The sequence below is a fragment of the Cricetulus griseus genome, chromosome 5 (genome assembly GCF_003668045.3).
Source record: "Cricetulus griseus strain 17A/GY chromosome 5, alternate assembly CriGri-PICRH-1.0, whole genome shotgun sequence".
Taxonomy (NCBI): Eukaryota; Metazoa; Chordata; class Mammalia; order Rodentia; family Cricetidae; genus Cricetulus; species Cricetulus griseus.
This window is the reverse complement of record NC_048598.1, coordinates 27,246,817-27,266,613: the sequence shown is the minus strand read 5'-3', so window position 1 is coordinate 27,266,613 and position 19,797 is coordinate 27,246,817.

The following is a 19,797-nucleotide window of genomic DNA, read 5'->3' as shown; positions in this document are numbered from 1 at the left end:
TTCCCATCACCAGGGCAGGCCAGATGGGACCAGCACTCTCCTTTTTAAAGCCTTGCTGAGTTTTCCTCCCACTTAGACCCAATACCCACTTCCTCACTGGGCACCCTTCCCGATTATTACACGAAGGAGGAAAAGACTCCAGAACGACTAGTGTGTTGTTTCCCTGGCTCTACGGTCTCCTGCAGATACAGATGATCATCAAAACCTAAGGTGTGGAGGGAAAAAGGTCTCCATTCAAGCCCTGAAACCTCCCAGAAATGCAAAAGGTGAAGACTTTGTGCCCGACTTTCCACGTCCTGGGGCTGGAGGGAACCCCGTAACCACCTGGAAGCAAACAGTAGTAAGGGACAACTGATGCCCATTTTGCTACAAATTAGTCTGAGGGCTACTGGCTGTCCTCTGTGACATAGCCCCAACTTGGGGACATCCACACAAGATCTTCCCGGGTCTTTAATAACAATGCCATGAGCTTCCGGTTCCTCAGAAGGGCAGGGGGCAGGAGATTGGATCAATTTAATTTTCACTAACTAGGAGTTAATAAATAAACCAATTCCCTTTTCCAGAAAGTAGTTCCTGGCATGTACTGCTCTTGGAACTTATTTGAGTGAGGTCTATGGCTGCTTCTGTTAATGTGTATGAATACAATAGGTTCAGCTTTTCAGATTTTGTGTTGTGTATGCTGTTACAGTTTGCTAAAGTACTGTGTGGCAGAATTTCATTCAAGAGTAATTCCACAGATTTATCCCAGGAGATAAGACTCAAGTACTGGAAAGAGACTTGTTTATGATAACCACACATAGATGGGGAATGTGGGGGTGTCAATAGTAGTTAGTTGGAAGAACCCATGCATTCTAGTCACACTGCATGGCAGCCAAAAATGTCCATGCTTAGTGTATGGAGCAGGACAGGTGATAGATGCTCCTAGTGACTACAATCATAGAAGGAACGCATCTGTAATAGCACTCTGCCCTGCCTGGACCAGAAAAGGGGAAATGGCACTGATTAAAATTCTGGAAATCGTGTCACAGGCCAGAAGTGGAGGGTGCTGAATGTCCTGGTTTCATTTCTGTTGCAGTGACATAAACCCTGACAGAAAGCAACTCCAGAGAGAAAGGGTTTCTTTCATTTTATAATCCCAGATTACAGTCTATCCCTGTGGAGACATCAAGACAGGCACGTCAAACAGCGAGTCACAGAACACCCACAACCAACAGCTGAAAAAAAAAAATGAATGTATGCATGACGGCTTGCTTGTTCTCAGCTTGATTGATCCACTCATTGGGTAATGGTTTTTTTGATTATATGTATTTGGTGGGGTTGTGTGTGCACAGAAGTGCAAATGCCCACAGAGGCCATTGCATTCCCCTGTAGCTGGAGTTACAGGCAATTGTGAGCCACCTAGCATGGGTGCTGGGATCTAAAATATGGTCCTCTGCAAGAAGAGTACATGTTCTTAAGCACCAAGCCATCTTCCCAGCACCAGTTTCTCCACTCTTAAACAGCTTAGAGCCCCTGCCTTAGGAATGAAGCCACCCACAGTGAGCCAAGTGTTCACATCAACTAATTTACATAAGACAGTCCCTCACAGATATGCCACTGACCAAGCCAACGGAAACAACCTCTCATTGACATGTTCTTCCCAGTTGGTTTAGGTGATGTCAAGATGACAAAGCTAACTATGACGCCAAGTAAAGGAGAAGGAAGACCCATGGGAAACTGAAGAGTTGCGCTCAACAAGTGGAAGGGTACCCTGGAATAGCTGCTTTTGTTTTTGCTTGACACGGGCTCTCACTATGTAACCCAGGCTAGCCTTGAACTCAGTAGGTAGCTGAAATAACCTTGAATTTCTGATCCTCCTGCCTCCACAAATATGCCCCCCTAATCAAGGTTTCTATGATGCTGGAGATGGCAGCCAGAGCACGACAGGGAAGCACCCTGCCAACTGAGCTATTTCCCAGTCCTGAAGAGCAATAACTCTGAAACTATTAAAAGAAAAACTCAATATAAAAAAAAACTTACCAAATTTTATTTGAACAAGGAAGGCTTCATGAGAGGTACAGTACTGGCAATCAGAAATCCAGCACATTCTGCTGCCACAATCTTGGTGGCCAGCCTCAGCTAGCAGGACACAGATGGAAGACAAAGAAAACACATTTGATTGATTGGAGTGGGAAGATTCTACTTAGAAGTCAGTTGGGATTTCTTTTTTATTTTAGCATTTTCTTTCTATTTATTATTCTCTCTCTCTCTCTCTCTCTCTCTCTCTCTCTCTCTCTCTCTCTCTCTCTCTGTGTGTGTGTGTGTGTGTGTGTGTTCATGTACCACAGTGAATGTGAGAAATCAGAGGACAATTTGTGGAGTCAGTCCTTTCACTTTTAGGTGGGTTCTGGGAATTGAACTCAGGTCGAGAGACTTGCATGGTGTCTTAGTTAGGGTTTCTATTGCTGTGAAGAGAAACCATGACCATGGTGACCCTTATAAAGAAGAACATTTAATGGAGTGGCCTACAGTTTCAAGGTTTAGTCTGTTATCATCATGTCAGGACCTGGTGGCATGCAGCCAGACATGGAGCTACAGAAGGAGCTGAGAGTGGAGAAGGAGCTACATCTTGATCCCACAGACAACAGGAAGAGAACTGGGCATGTCTTGAGCACGTATGAGACCTCAAAGCCCTCCCCCACAATGACACACTTCCTCCAACAAAGCAACACCTACTCTAACAAAGCCACACCTCCTAACAGTGCCACTTCCTATGAGCTTATGGTGTGTGTGGGGGGGAGGGTAATACATTCAAACTACCACACTGGTGAGCACCTTTACCCACTGAGCGAGCCATCTCACCATCCATGGCTGACTTCTGACTGACAAAGCCTTATTCACTTTACTGTTGACAGTAGGCTTCAGTTTGCTTCTGGAGGAATTTAGAACCCCGGAATTAGCCAGGCTGATGACTTCCAGTTTTGACTCTTGCACATGTATTTTTTATTACCACCATCAACTTGTGGCATTCCCAACAGGGACAGCCAGGTATGGTGTCAGCAACCATGAAGGCTACATTAAAGGTAACTCAAGCCTGCTCTTCTCACAGACATGGGGATGAAAGGTATGAAATGTTAAAGATTATTTTCAAATTACCAATCCCCTGGACTCACATATATCTTTTTTCTCATTACCCAGCTGCCAGCTCAGAAATCAGTCCACAGACTCTCCTCAGGCTGCCTCTGGACCCAATTACTACATCCTTCCCTTGGCTCAGGTCCTCATTTTACCTCCATAGTTCCAGCCTGGGGGTAAAGAACCTGAGGGGTATTTTTCCTGGGACTCTAGGGTGTTACATATTAAATTGACCATTTCCCCCATGCTAACAGGCATCCTGCCCACAGAAAAGCCACATCAAATTCAACAACTGACTCCTAAGCCCAATGTCCAGCATTTGACAGTTCTAAGCTACTGAGAAAATCTGGGACAATCCCAAATCTGCATTGCACTGAGACTAAAACAATTGCCCGACACCTGGAAGCTCATTAGCACACACTAACCCTGAGGAGAGTGCTCGGTTTCCCAGAAGAGTGTTCCTGTTCCGGGAAATGCTTTCTCAGCTGGATCCACAGACCACAGGTATCACAACTCTCTGTGTATAGGCATGCCAGCATGCCAACAGGACATCTGGGACACAAGAGGCGTGGTTTCTTTCTACAGGAGAGCTAGAGGATATCTAAGGAAATAGGCCGTGCCCATTAAAGGCATTTCACTTAAAACTGTCTCATTGCGCCAATTGTTCAACAAGAGTACTGGCCCAAATCTCAGTCCATTTGCTGGGATTGGACTCGCCAGTCCTGGTAAAGCTTAACTCCCTCCATGTAGGACGCATGAGGAGTTCACTTTGTTCTCAGTGATGACAAGGTTCTGCTCACTAAGTCACTCCAATTCCTCCATATTTTGGAATTCCTGACCAATAACATGCTTGACATTCAGGCTAAAATAGTCATTGAATGGCCAGAGATTCAGCAATGGTTCTTATCCTCCACGATTCAGACACAGAATCAATTGTCCACAGATAATATCTTCCTGGTCTACCCGGGAAGTCATGCTCACTGTGCATGTACCTCTCTCCCCATGGGGAGGCAATCTGATTTCATGGCTTAGTCTCCCCATGACCTGCACATGCCAGCGGCATGTACTGCACTGAGCCACAATCAGGGGTATGAAGGGGACTCACAAGTCATTCACACTCCACGTTTATTTCCAGTTCAGGATAATCTCCTTTTGAGCCCACTGTACCATGCTGAAAAGGATCTCTTCTGTTAACCAGACCAACCCAATCCACCTGTTCACAGTTCTTCTTCTGTGCCAAGATGCTCTCTGTTGGCAAAGGGTCCGTGTGCAACATTATGGGATGTGCTAGAGAATAAGTGTGTGCAACTGCACACACTGAAAGGATCAAGAATTAGGACTTCCAAGCTGGGAGTTGTGGCACACACCTTTAATACCAACACTTGGGGAGCAGAGGTAAGTGGATCTCTGTGGGTTTGAGGCCAGACTGGTCTGCATAGCAAGTTCCAAGATAGCCAGATCTACATAGACAAATCTCATATATATATATATATATATATATATATATATATGAAGACTTCCACATTCATATTGCTTTATTGTATCCAAATACATGGTAAGAAATTCTCAAAGAACTAATAATTACATTTAAAAAATATTATTGCTCCAAAATACTCTTTTCCAGGAAGATAAAACTGCCAATTCTTTAATTCTTTCCTTAAAGAATTTCCTGAACATTGGGAGCCCATTCCCCATAGAGGATACTCCACCAGCCTACACACACAGGGGAGGGCCTAGGCCCTGCCCCAGATGATGTGACAGACTTTTGATGATCCCCATGGAAGGCCTCACCCTTTCTATGGAGCAGAAGAGGGATGGGATGAGGGTTGGTGGAGGGCATGGGAGGATAGGAGGGAGAGGGAACTGGGATTGATGTATAAAATAAGATTGTTTCTAATATATATATATATATATATATATATATATATATTCTTATATAATATAATTTTCTGAAACCCCATGCAGCCAAATAATAGATCACTAAGCCTTCTCCTGCAGCAACAAGGCAAATCCCTTGTTGGTGATGCTGTTTTGTTTATCAAAACCTTCTTCAAAACATGATCTGTAGCTCCATGGTAAACGATCTGTCTCATGTGAGGCTAGGCTCTAGAACACTAGGAAAACATTTCAAAACCCCCATCACTGTACCTATCAACCCCTAATCTGGAATATCAGGAACTTCTCGAAGCTCCAGTCAGTCAGTCGTCATTGGAACCGACCACATCCTCAAACCTTGACTAACCTACACTGACCTTCCCTTCTGAAATGCCACGGAGACATGGTCCTTCACTGCCATCAGTGATTAGTTTGGCTTTGCTTTATCAACGGGTAACTGTGGTGGTCTTTGGGATCAGCAGTCTGTATACTATCTTTTTTTAAGATTTTTATTTATTTATTATGTATACAACATTCTGCTTCAGCAGAAGAGGGCACCAGATCTCATAACGGATGGTCGTGAACCACCATGTGGTTGCTGGGAATTGAACTCAGGACCTCTGGAAGAGCAGACAGTGCTCTTAACCTCTGAGCCTTAATCTCTCCAGCCCCCTATCTTTTTTTTTTTTAACTGAATACTGCCCCAGGTCTGGCCCAAAGCTGTCTTGCTTCAGGAGGCAAGAGCCTCTGTCCTGTGTGAGGGATATATCAATGATGGTAATTGGAAGGATCACTGGACAATGAGTTATGATTGTCAAATGATATTTTTCTCAGTCACACAACTCAGCAACTCTGTGGTAGCCACAGTGGTTGGGTCTTAGCAGACCCAACGTCTGCTAAGTGTCTTAGGTTGTTTTTAGTAGAGCTTCCTGCCACAAGGGAAAGGGGCAGATTCTGTAGGAGAGTTCTCTGTTTGATTCCAAGATGCCTTGAGATGAGGTGGCTCTTGAGCTCAAGAAAATACATCCATCTGCCACCAGGGCGAGGGCCTCTGCCAGTAGAGGCCTTTCAAGCCCCGGGTCTCTGTGATCCCAGTTTAATCTCACTGCCTTCATCTACAGGACTTTGTATTTTAAGTGAAATTACGATCCTTTCAGTAGTTTAGCCATTCTCTGTGAGACCATGCTTTGGAGATTAGTTACCAGGCAGCTAGAGCCAAGACCTCCCTGGGGCCAGAAAAACAATGTAAATGGGAGACAGGAAGTCTCAGGTGTGAGGTGCCAAGCAGTGCAATGTTCTACTGATGTCCTTGATGGGTAGCTCCTCATTCCACAGTAGAGTGAGGACAAAAGTGACCATGTGACAACTCAATAACACAACAACACCATTCAAAACTAAGTGGAGATCAAGAGTAGACACTCCTCCAAAGAAGATGTACAAATGCCCAACATCACCATTAGAGGAGTGCAAACACAAGACACAATCAGGTTGTCAGTTCACACCCAATTCAATAGCTATGAGCGATGAAATGAAAAATAGCTAGTGTTGACAAGGACTGGAAACAACAGGGCCTTGTGCACACTGTGTGAGTGCAAAATGGCACAACTTTGGTGGAAAATGTGTTTCAGCCCACAAGCAAAGAAAACTAAAACAGTTGTGTGATCCAGAAATTCCACTTCTGAGTTGAAACACCCAGAAAAGTTGAAGGCAAAGTCTCCAAGAGATAGTTGAATGCTCGTGTTCACGGTAGCATTGTTATCACAGGTGAAAGGCAGGAGCAAGCCCCATGCCTGTTGACAGAGGAATACATCAGCAGTGTGTGGCAGACAGACACAGTGGAATGACATTTGGCTCTACAACAGAAGGAAATTCAGGCACAAATTACAAAAAAAAAAAAAAAAAAGTTTGAAGTAAACTAAGGAAAGCACTCCAGTCACAAACACTGTCTGATTCCCCTCATACGAGGTAGCTAGAGTCGTCAATATCATGGGGACAGAAAGTAGAATGGTTGCTTCTGGGGGTTCACAGAGAAGGTGCAAAGGTATTGTTTAATGAGTAGACAGTGTCAAGTTTTACAAAATAAAAAAGCATTCAGGTTGGAGAGACAGCTCCATGGTTAAGAGCACCGACTGCTCTTTCATAGGACCTGGGCTAGATCCCCAGCACCCTCATGGCCACTCACACCTATCTGTAACTCCAGTTACTGGGGCTCTGGCGCCCTCTTCTGGTCCTTATGGGCACTGCATGCACATGATACACAGACATTCATGCGGGTAAAACACCCATAAACATAAAATAAAAATAAATAAATCTAAACAAAAGACAAAAATGGTAAAATAGCTATGGAGATGAGTGGTGGTGGTGGCAGTTGTTGGCAGAACTAACACAGCCTAAAAACAGATGGGAAATCATAAGTTTAATCCATGATGCGGCAATGAGTATCTGAACAAGACTAGTATTGTAAGACTGTCCTCGGTGTGCATAAATGACTATCCATCTATAAATATCAGCTGGTACTTTTGCTGCTATTATCATCCTTCAATACAAAAGAAGAAGATAGAATTCCAGTAAGCCATTGTTCACTGCCTTAATGAACCAGCCCACAACAGCAAACCAAGTCAGAGGTGGGAAGCAAGAGGTCAATGATTGGATGAGGTGTGAGGGTTGTTTGTGGCTGTCAAGTGTAATCTTTTTTTCACTTCTCTTATTAGCATCAGCATTCAGAGTCAACCACATTAGAACCAATGGGAGATACTGTCTGAGGCTGAGGAGAGACACAGAAGTGTGCTGGGAACACTTGAGATGGAGTCTCTTCCATAAGCAATGGTAAGTGTATATTTAGTGATCATTAAATTTTCATCTGAAATGCATTTGTGCATGTTGATTAATTCTCCTGACTTGATTTTTCTCCACTCTTCACTTTTTAAATACACATGTCATACCACAAAAGACACGTTGTCCCACATTTTGCTAAAATTATAACAGACAGTGCTCAGTTGGGATTGAGGAGAGTGGCTCCAAATCCATAAGCCCAGCACATATTTAAAATTATTGGAGTCCTAGGCCTCTTTACAAGACTTCTAGTATCTCCAGAGGATGAAGTTCGGGGAGGCTGTAAGGCAGAACTTCATTTTCATTTGGATGAAAATGAAAGCGGATGCATCATACCATGGGAACACAGAACTGGGGAGATAGTTTTCCAGTCTGGTACCTTCAAGGTCCATTATGCTGAAACATTTATGTCTCCTTCTTGCAAACACAAGGAGTCATATATATGCTAAGTTCATAACATTATTAATTTATCAGACACTTAGGGCCCCATCTCAGGGATCACAAGGAGTCTAAACAAGAAATGACTCTTAAAGTAACCAGGATATCATGCTGAAGTCAGCAGAATGGGCTCTCATTAAAAGAAGTCTGACATCACTCTAGAAGACAGTCCAGTGTAGGAACCCTGAGTGAGAACCTGCTGTACGGTGAGTATTCAGGCTAGATGCTGGAAATACAAAGATGAAAGAGACAAAGAGATGAAGCAGGTAAAGCTTCACGCAGTAACAGAGCAAGGTACTTTAAAGAGTAAAACTGAGACAATTATAAAACCAAAAATTGATATTGTATCATCAATTAAAAACATGGACTTGAGGAAGAGCAAGCATCAACTGATACAGCAGGAAATATTTGGAAGGTTTTCCAACATTGTCTGAATTCTCCCTTGGTTGTTGAAAAGCTGGAGCTACTTAGTACAGTCTATGAGCTTGAGATCTGGGGGACAGTTGGTTCAAAAGCAAGGAACAAGAAAACAGAAGATGAGCCATTAGCTGTAAAATTCATCCTGAACTGGCCTGAAAGATTAGGTTGTTGTAGTTTTAACAAAAATGGCCACAATATTTCCTATATGTGCTTTTTGTATCAACCATGACTTCAACATGCCCTACCTGATATCCAGAGGCAGAACTCACTTTCCTTCCTTCTCCTTGGATCTGTGTGAGTTACAGTCACTGTGGTGGGGGGGGGGCGATTCTGTGTGACTTCCAAGCCTGGGAATAAGAGGCAAGATGGAATTTTCTTGTTTCACTGGAGGGGCTCATTTTTTCAGACCCAGTCCCTGCATTGTAATGGGTTTAGGATAATAAATTTTATGAGAGATGGGCTCCCACCACCACAGTGTTCTGCTCAAACACATGGAAACAAACAACCACAGACCTCTAAAACCATGAGCCAAAATAAATGTTTTCTCCTATCTGTTGGGTGGTCACACTGGGAAAGCTAATACAACATGCAATCATATGGCTGCCATCCCTTCAGGACTTTGGGATAACTCTAAGCAAGAGGCCCTAAAGTCAACAAAGGAATATCATCCAGAACTTATAAAGAAAAATTTGCAGGCCTAGAAAAATGAGAAAATTTTCAGAAAAGAGAAAAGAGAAAGCTCTGATGGTTATAAAACTGTGAAAAGATACTCACTCTGACCTAATATGAAAAGTAAAACAATTAAATAAAATGTTATACAATTCTACCCTGGCAGTGGTGTCTCACGCCTTTAATCCCAGCACTCAGGAGGCAGAGGCAGGAGGATCTCTGTTAGTTCCAAGCCAGCCTGGTCTACAGAGTGAGTTCCAGGACAGCGAGTGTTGTTACACAGAGAAATCTTGCCACAAAAAAATAGATAAATAGATAAATAAAACGTTATACAATTCTAATTGGAAAAGATTAAGAACTGTAGAAGTGTGTTGCTACCAGAATTGTGACTTTGTGCAATCAACTTAGAGAACACTGTAATAAAAAACACAGAGATGCTGGGCATTGGTGGAGCACGTCTTTAATCCCAGCACTCAGGAGGCAGAGACAGGCAGATCTCTGTGAGGTCGAGGCCAGCCTGGTCTACAGAGTGAGTGCCAGGATAGGTTCCAAAGCTACATAGAGAAACCCTGTCTCTAAAAACCAAAAAAAAAAAAAAAAAAAGTTAACATTTGTCTTCTTCTCGACCAAGCCCATGTGTAGGTTTATCTTTACTCTTTATGTCCTGATATTTTAAAGTTTTTCGGGAATGTGACCTTGTCACATCTGCAGATCAAGAGACAAGCTTGGCTAATGATTTTTTACTGTTATCAAATTAGCTTCTTAGGTGAGGGTAACCAGACTAGCAGTCTTTAGCGGGGTCTGATGTTTCCTGTTCAGTTGTGTGTATATGAATCTGAGCTAACTGAAGGCATTTTTGGACTTTGCATGGTGAAAGATAAGGATCTGTTTGAATTCTTCTACATGTTGACAGCCAGTTATACCAGCATCATTTGTTGAATATGTTTTCTTTTTTCCATTTTATATTTTTAGCTTCTTTGTCAAAAATTAGGTGTGTGGGTTGATATCAGAGTCTTTGATTCAATTCCATTGGTCCACCTGTCTGATTTTATGTCAATACCAAGCTGTTTTCATTACTATAGCTCTATAGTAGAGCTTAAAGTCAGGGATAGTGATGCCCCAGATGATCCTTTATTGTACAGGGTTGTTTTGGCTATCCTGGGTTTTTTGTTTTTCCATATGAAGGTGAGTGTTGTTCTTTCAAGGTCTGTGAAGAATTATCCTGGGATTTTGATAGGGATTGCATTGAATCTGTAGATTACTTTTGGTAGGATTGCCATTTTTACTATGTTGATCCTACCATCCTACCAAGAGCATGGGAGACCTTTCCATTTTCTGATATCTCCTTTAACTTCATTCTTTAAAGACTTGAAGTTCTTATCATACAGGTCTTTCGCTTGTTTGGTTAGAGTTACCCCAAGATATTTTGTTATTTATGGCTATTGTAAAGGGTGATTTTTCTCTGATTTCCTTCTCAGCCTGTTTATCATTTGTATACAGGAGGGCTACTAATTTTTTGAGTTTATCTTGCATCCTACTACATTACTGAAGGTGTTTATCAGTTGTAAGCGTTCTCTGGTAGAATTTCCGGGATTACTTATGTAAATTATCCTATCATCAGCAAATAGCAAGAGTTTGACTTCTTCTTTTCCAATTTGTGTCCCTTTGATCCCCTTTTGCTGTCTTATTGCTATAGCTAGAACTCCAAGTACTATGTTGAATAGATATGGAGAGAATAGACAGCCTTATCTTTTTTTTTTTTTATTGGTTCAAATTAGGAACAAGCTTGCTTCAAATGTCAATCCCTTCTCCCTCTCCCTCTCCCTCCCCTCCCCCCAACATCCCACCTGCCCCTAGCCATCCCCCCCCACTCCCCAGGCAGGGTAAGGCCCTCAAAAGGGGCTCCCCAAAGTCTACCACATCATCCTGGGCCAGGCCTAGGCCCTTCCTCATGTGTCCAGACAGCCTTGTCTTGTTCCTAATTTCAGTCGAATTTCTTTGAGTTTCTCTCCACTTATTTTGATGTTGGGTTACTGTATATTGCCTTTATTATGTTTAGGTATGTCCTTGTATACCTATTCGAAGACCTTTATCATGAAAGGGTGTTGAATTTTGTCGAAGACTTTTTCAGCATCTAGTGAGATGGGTCATGTTTTTTTTTGTTTTTTTTTTTCTTTCAGTTTGTTTATATGGTGGATTGCATTGATGGATTTTCTTATGTTGAACCATCCCTGCATCTCTGGGATGAAGCCTACTTGATCATGGTGGATGATTATTCTGATGTGTTCTTGAATTCAGTTTGTCAGTATTGAGTGTTTTTGCGTCTATGTTCATGAGAGAAACTAGTCTGTAATTCTCTGTCATAGTTGTGTCTCTGTGTGGTTTGAGTATCAGAGTAACTGTAGCCTCCTAAAGAGAGTTTGGCAATGCTCCTGCAGTTTCTATTGTGAGAAAAATTTGAGGAGTATTGGCATTACATCTTCCTTGAACATCTTGGAGAATTCTGCACTAAATCCATCTGGGCCTGGGCTTTTTTTCGGGGGGTGGGGGGTTGGTCGGTTCGGAGACTATTCATAACTGTTTCTATTCCCTTAGGGGTTGTAGATGTATTTAAGTTTGTTTATCTGTTCTTGATTTAATTTTGGTATGTGGTTCTTAACTAGAAAATTATCCATCTCCTTAAAGTTTCCAATTTTGTGGAGTACAAGTTTTTGAAGTATAACCTAATGATTCTCTGGATTTCTTCAGTGTCTGTTATGTCCCCCGTTTAGTTCTGATTTTGTTAATTTTAGGAAGTATTTTATTTATTTCTTCCTTGACCCAGTGGTGGTTCAGTTGATCATTGTTGAATTTCCATGTGTTTGTGGGCTGCTGTTGAATTCTAACTTTAAGCTGTGGTGATCTGATAGGTACAGGGGTTTCTTTCTTTCTTTCTTTCTTTCTTTCTTTCTTTCTTTTTTTTTTGTATCTGTTGAGATTTGCTTTGTTACCAACTATGTAATCTATTTTTGAGAAGGTTCCATGAGGTGCTGAAAAGAAAATGCATTTTTTTGTGTGTTTGGGTGGAATGTTCAATAGATCTCTGTTAAGTCCATTTGAGTCATAACATCTGTTAGTTCCCTTATTTCTCTGTTGAGCCCCTGTCGGGCAGATCTGTCCAGCGGTGAGAAAATTTTTTCTCAACCCTTTACTCTGAGGTAATGTCTCTCTATAAGGTTGAGTTGTATTTCTTGTATGCAGCAGAAGGATGGATCCTATTTTCATATCCAATCTGTTAACCTGTCTTTTTATAGGTGAATTGAGACTGTTTATATTAATGGATATTAATGACCAGTGATCTCTAGTTCCTGTTATTTTTGTTTTTGTTGTTGGTGATAGCACTGTGTGTTCAATTCCCATCTTTGGGATTTGCTGCTGACGATGCTCCTGGGTCTGGAAGACATTATCTTAATTGCACCTTGAACTCTGCTCAGAGAGGGACACAACCTCTACCTTCCAAAGCAAACTGTGTTTCCAGAGTCCTTGAAATGATAATCCAGAACATAAATTACCATTGTCTCTTGTCTTAGTCAAGATTTATATTGCTTCGAAGAAACACCGTGAGCAGAAAGCAAGTTGGGGAGGAAAAGGTTTTATTTGGCTTACATTTTCACACCACTGTTCATCATTGAAGGAAGTCAGAACAGGAACTCAAACAGGGCAGGATCCTGGAGTCAGGAGCTAATTCAAAAGCCACAGAGGAGTGCTGCTCACTGGCTTACTTCCCCATGACTTCCTCAGCCACCTTCTTATAGAACCCAGGACCATCAACCCAGGGATAGAACCACCCACCATGGACTGGGCCCTCCCTTCTTGATCACTAATTGAGAAAGTGCCCTACAGCTGGATCTCATGGAGACCCCATCTCCTCAACTGAGGCTCCTTCCTCTCTGATGACTCCAGCTTATGTCAAGTTGACACACAAAAACCAGCCAGTACATCTCTGCTCACAAAATATACAGAAATATGAAAGTATCTGCCCCTGGTTATCCCAAGGAGAGACACATAAGGAAACATTAGAGTGCATGGCCTCTGCTACATCTGTGGTTTCTTTGGGGGGGGGGTTGTTGTTGTCTTTGGGTGTTGGGGGAGGGGGAGGGCTTGTTTTGTTTTTGTTTGATTTGTTTGACAAAACAGAAACAGAGAGAAAGTCATTTGCAGGTGATTTGAAGCTGATGCTCAAGCACTAGCCTTCCACAGTCGATCAGAACACTGGGAGGGTAACACATTTTTCTCTGTTTCCTATCCCCTCCATATGTTAATAGGGCTTCCACCTCTGAAACAGCAGCATAACAATTGACATTGTCTTAACACAAAGCCCAGGACCCCTATTGGAACTCCAGGTCAGAACTGGTGAGTAAACCCTGAGTTCCAGAGTGCTGTGACCCTGCATGACTCGGCAAACCTAAAATTTGATCTGTTATGCGACATCTCACCGCCTGTGGACCAGGCTTTAAGCCTGGAGTTTTACAGCTTGGAAAAAAAAAATAAAAAAATTCTTAAGGACACTTCAAGTGTTTCTAGGGCTCAGGGTAAGCAAGTTCCGAGGAGTGATTTCAATAAAACTGAGATAAACATACAGGGTAGACTGCAATGGGGAAGAAAAAGAAACTCCATGAGCTGGATCTAAGAACACTTCTAGATGCTTTTTTTTCTTCCTTAGAAATAGTTACGTTGAACAATCGCGCCACCTATAGAAGACTGAGAGAACTGCAGCAGTAAGAACGCAAGGCAATCCGTTAGCTTTCCTGCTACATCTCCTCACCTGGACTTCTTTTCATAAAATAAATACCCATCCCACTCCCACCACCCCGCCCCCCGTGTGATAAAAGAAACAGGATCGTCAACTCCCACTGATTACCCCTCAAGGATATGATCCAGTATAATATTGTGGCCGTCCAGGCCTGGGCAAGCCCAAGCCATCCTGGGTTTAGACTGAAAAGCCCACATCAGGGGCCCTGAACCTCATCCTCTGCAGAGAAAGGCACTCATGGCATCGTCTTGCTCGGTGACCATCCCGGAAGCAGTGACCAGATAATGACCTAACATATCACTGGCCTCCTGATTCAAAATCATTACAAATGCAAAGTTTTTCTCCCCTTCAACCCTTCTGAGAATTTTTAAATATGAAGTGAATTCTTAAAGCATTCTCAATATTTTGTCTGCAATACAGTGTTTGAGAAGTGACAACAAGTTCCCAAATTACCTCTTTTCTAGCTATAATAAATATTAGCAAGCTTCATTAAGTAGGCTTTCACATTTTCATTAATAATCCAAATTATAATGAACTCCATATTCTACTGTTCCAATTCAGTTTTTACCAGAATCTGCCCCCAAAGGGTTTCTGGGAAACTCTCAGAGATGTTTTCCTGCCATCTAATCCTTCCTGGAACCAGCCATCTGCCACCAGGCTCCTGAAATGTCTAGCCCATGAGGCTCTGCTCATATGGCCATCTCTCTGCCTTTCGCTTCCTTGCTTCCTCTATCAAGTTTCTTCCCAAGGTATAGGCCCTTTGCTTTATTTACAATATCCCTAGAGACCCAAGTGATATGGCAAGAAGCTAAGGGAGGTACCTCCAGAGTAAATGTAATTGCTTCTGCTTGGGTCCCCTGCCAGCAGAGCAATGACACTGAGTTGTGCTCAAGGATTAACTACCATCAGAGAGGCCTTCGTCAGCTTCCTAGTGGTTGCATGACATTGGGAAGCCATCTCAGCTGTCTGAGCCTCCCTCCTCATCTGCACAATGGGGAATTGGCATGACAACCTCTAGCCTACACCGGAGCCTGTACACACATATTCAAAGAGTGGCATCAAACCAAATGTCCATCAGCTGACGGGTGAGTAAAGGCAACATGCATTTATACAACAGAATATCGTTTGCACAAAAAGGAACAGAGTGCTGTTGTGTGCTCTATCGATGAACCTCTAAAATCATAGCCTGGGTAAAAGAAGCCATCCATAAAGACCAAAGGCCCATGTGTCTGTGTACATGAAGTATCAAAATGGGAAAGTCTAAAGAGAATGTATAGTCTCGGCTGCCTCGGGCCGGGAGTTGTAGAGAAAGAAGAAGGGCATGGGTAATAACCACCAGTAGAAATAAGCTATCTTTATAGGCTGATGAAAATGATTTATAACTAAGTGATGCTGGTGCTTATACAACTCTGTGAATATACTTTAAAAATCAAGAAATTGAAGCCAGCAAGATGGTTCAGTGAGTGAAGGTGCTTGCTGCCAGGCCTGACAACCTGAGTTCAAACCCTAGGGCCCACGTGGCAGAAGAAGAGACTATTGACTCTTTTTTCTATGAACCTGAACAAACTCATAAGGCTCTGACCTCCACTCAGAGCCATAGCACATACAACCCCCCCCCCCCCGCCCCACACACACACACACACACACACACACACACACACACACACACATAAATAAATGTAACTTAAAAGTTAAACACCGCCGGGCAGTGGTGGCACACACCTTTAATCCCAGCACTCGGGAGGCAGAGGCAGGCGGATCTCTGTGAGTTCGAGGCCAGCCTGGTCTACAAGAGCTAGTTCCAGGACAGAGCCTCCAAAGCCACAGAGAAACCATGTCTGGAAAAAACCAAAAAAAAAAAAAAAAAAAAAAAAGTTAAACACCAATGACTTAAAACACTTCAAGTTTCTAGTTTGCAAATCAGAAATTAATAAAGCCATTTAAAAATGATGATATGTGCCTTCTAAGCTTCCAAAAGTAGTTAGTTAGATAATGCATGCCTTTGTACTTAACACAGTACTGGTACATAATAACTGCTCAATAAACATTAGTAATTAAATTCAGCAGTCCAATGTCAAGACATTTCAGAAAGTCATTCTTAAATAGCATGAAATCCAGCAAACATTGTTCAGGTTGAACTGTAGCAAACTTGTGCGTACCCATGAGCTGGTTAGCTTTTGTCAACATGACACAAACTAGAGTCACCTGGGAAAAGACAACCTCAACCGAGCAATTTTCCCCACAAGGCCAGTCTGTGCTCATGTCTGTGAGGGCATTTTCTTGATTAATGGTTTGTGTGGAAGGGCCCAACCTGCTGTGGAGTTCAGAGATGCATATGAACGAAACCTGAGCTCATGCAGCAACCTGGATATTGGCTATATCATTAACAGAAGAAGCTGATCCTCAGAGCTTTACCCTTTCAGACAGGCTAAAAGTTGTTAATTGTGATTTCTTGGAGAGAGTGTCCAGGGAAGTAGCAAAAACTCATAAGGGGGAAAACAGGTCCTCCCTTTTTCTATGAACGTGAACAAACTCATAAGGGGGAAAACAGGTCCTCCCTTTTTCTATGAACCTGACAAACTCATAAGGGGGAAAACAGGTCCTCCCTTTTTCTATGAACCTGAACAAACTCATGAGGGGAAAACAGGTCCTCCCTTTTTCTATGAACCTGACAAACTCATAAGGGGGAAAACAGGTCCTCCCTTTTTCTATGAACCTGAACAGATAGATGTTGATCGTCCCAGTGGCTAAAAGTTCAAATTAAAGAAATGATGCGACCTGGTTTGCCTTCTGTTGCTGTGATAAACACTGTGACCCAAAGCAACTTGGGGGAGGAAAGGGCTTATTTCATCTTATAGCACCCAGATAACAGACTATCACTGAAGATGGTCATGGCAGGAACTCAAGGCAGGAACCTGGAGGCAGGAGCTGAAGCAGAGGCCATGGAGGAAAGCTGCTTACTGGCTTGTTCTTGTGGCTTCCTCAACCTGCTCTCTTATGTAATCCAGGACTTCTTGCCCAGGGTGGCACCCCCCCCCCAGTGGGTCAGGCCCTCCCACATCAATCATCAACCAAGAAAGTGACCCCACAGAATCGCCCATAGACCAACACATCATGTATTTTCCTAGTACAGCATGGAGGAGCATCCCGGTTACACTTGACATCAAAGTTTGTGCTCCACTGCCATATGGCTTCCAACTTCTGTGTCCTGGGGTCCCCAGAACTGCTCTTTCCTTCTCTTGCCTCTAAGAACAGTGAAACAGAATGGGATTTGTGAGACAATTTGTCCTTCTGACAATTCCCACACTGACTCTCAGAAAAACAAAATGCAGTTTCCTCCGGTAAGGGCCATCTTACTTACTAGGTTTTATTTATATACAGAAATCATGGCCTGGAAATGGCCCATAGCCGCTCTAGCAAAGGCAGGGAAGAGTAAGTTTGAGTGCTTAGGCTTCTCCACCTTGATTGGCTTCTGTGACACCCAGGTGATTGGCAAAGCTCACTTCTGGGTGTGTCTGTGAGGGTTTCCAGATGACTGGCATATAGTGCAGTCACTGGGGCCACTCACATTGAATGTGGACAGTGCCAAGGAGTAGGAAACACAGTCCCAGAGTGTCACCAGCCCAAGAAGTACAAGGGCAGCCCTGGGTCCTCAGGTACTGAGCGCAAGGAAGGGAATCACTTTTTGGAGATCCCAAAGATTTGTCAGGATGAAGGACAAACATTATTCACCTTGGGTCCCCAGAAGAGCCACAGTGACCAGGCTAGCAGTGAAGCCCAGTCAACCGGGGCACCAACAACAAAACTTCGCCTGTCTTCATAAGTATTTTTAATTTTATGTTGTTTACAATAAATATCAAACTGAGACTCCACTTCTCTTCTTCTTTGGAAATACTTAGCCCTCTGTGATCTGAGGAGCCCCACACAGCCTGCAACAGATAGGACTGTGGTACAAACACAGAAATCCTGATCTAGCCAGTCATCTCTGCTTGGAAGGGTGGAGTTGTGTGGGAGTGTGGCAACCCTCAGCAGAGACTCGTGCATTGGGAAAAGGATGTGGTGTCCCAGATGTGCCAGGATAATTTTAAGTGCCCCTTTAGCTGGCTGATATTCGCCCAGCTTTATCCCAGTCTTAGGATAAAGTGGCAGGCAGCCTTTACTGCGACTTCCTGTCAATGGCTAAGCTGATGGAAACAATGCCCTCTCACCTTCCACCTCTCCACAACGTCCTCCAAGTTCAAGGGATGCCCACTAAGTGACAGAAAAGGGGCCAATAGTCCCCTATAGCACCTGGCTCCACTCGGTATGCGGAGGTCGGTGGTGACAGGCTGGCTCACTCAGGGAGGGAAAGGATGGTGAAGTCTCACAAATCCAAATACAAGCCAGAAAAGGTGCAGCGGGGCTTTAGAATAGAAGAGAGAACAGAATGGAACAGAGCGAATTAGAATCTACTGCTTAGCTGAGAGAATTATGTAATTCTTTCTCTTCAGGTGGGAATTCATCTCAATTTCATGTGATGTCAGCTTTGTTTTATAATTATCTGGGCAAAAACATGTGAGTGAGAAAGAGGTAGACAGCCTCAAAGGTTCATATCAGATATCATTTATTAAACCAACCTCAACAAACAGTATGGTTCTTGCCAAAGGCAAATTAGTCCTTGACTATTTAGAGGAGAGACCAGAAGGGCAATCATTGGCTCTGGCTGTCTAGCTAACTGCAAGGAGACCCTAAACGCAGAAGCAATTATCACTTGGATACATATATGAATCATCTCAGACTCCAAGATGAGCATTCATTTTTAACACTGATGAGACTTAATCAACTCCAACTCCGCTGCTGCACGCTTTTTTGCTTTATTGCTCTGCAGAGGATAGGAGCCACTGGAGCAAAGTGAGTAACAAAAAGAAAGCAAGTTATTGGTGTCTTGCTGTTTGGAGCCTCTGGACCATAGGCTTGGTTTGCTTTAGGCTGGGAGGTGTGGGAAAGGTGAAGCTGAAGATGGGCTTTCATGCTTTAATAATACATACATGTAGACAGACATACAGACATGAACACACCCAACAGTTGGCACACTAGGTGCTGTTACCACAACTGGGGACAAGGCCTTCACCAGTAACTTGAAGTAGCTGTCACTCAAACCTGTCACTCAAATAAGCTATGACCACATTTTTGTTGTTGTTGTTGTCTTGTTTTGTTATCCCAAACAGGGTTTCTCTGTGTAGTCCTGGCTGTCCTGGAAATAGCGCTATAGACCAGGTTGGCCTCGAACTCACAAAGATGCCCCCTGTCTCTGCATCCAGCAAGCTGAGATTAAAGGTGTATGCCACCACTGCCTAGATTCATGGCCACTTTTTAAAACTTACCAAAATGCCACCTGGCAGAGATGCCAATGTTTTAAGACCTTAATGATGTCTAATGGTGTCACAGAGACACTGGGGACCTGGGCTACAGCACTGCCATGGGAACATGGCGATGGAGCACCCTTTCAAAGAATAGTCACTTGAGTATAGCTTGCCTTAGTCATTCACATCAATTAGTGGCCCAGAGCTCTAGCCAGGCAACCCTAACTGGAGTAAAACAGCCTCCCAGGATACCATGTAGCTGAAGTATTATTGTTTCTAGAGATAGAGGTATTATTTTTCTTAAAGGAACCTCAA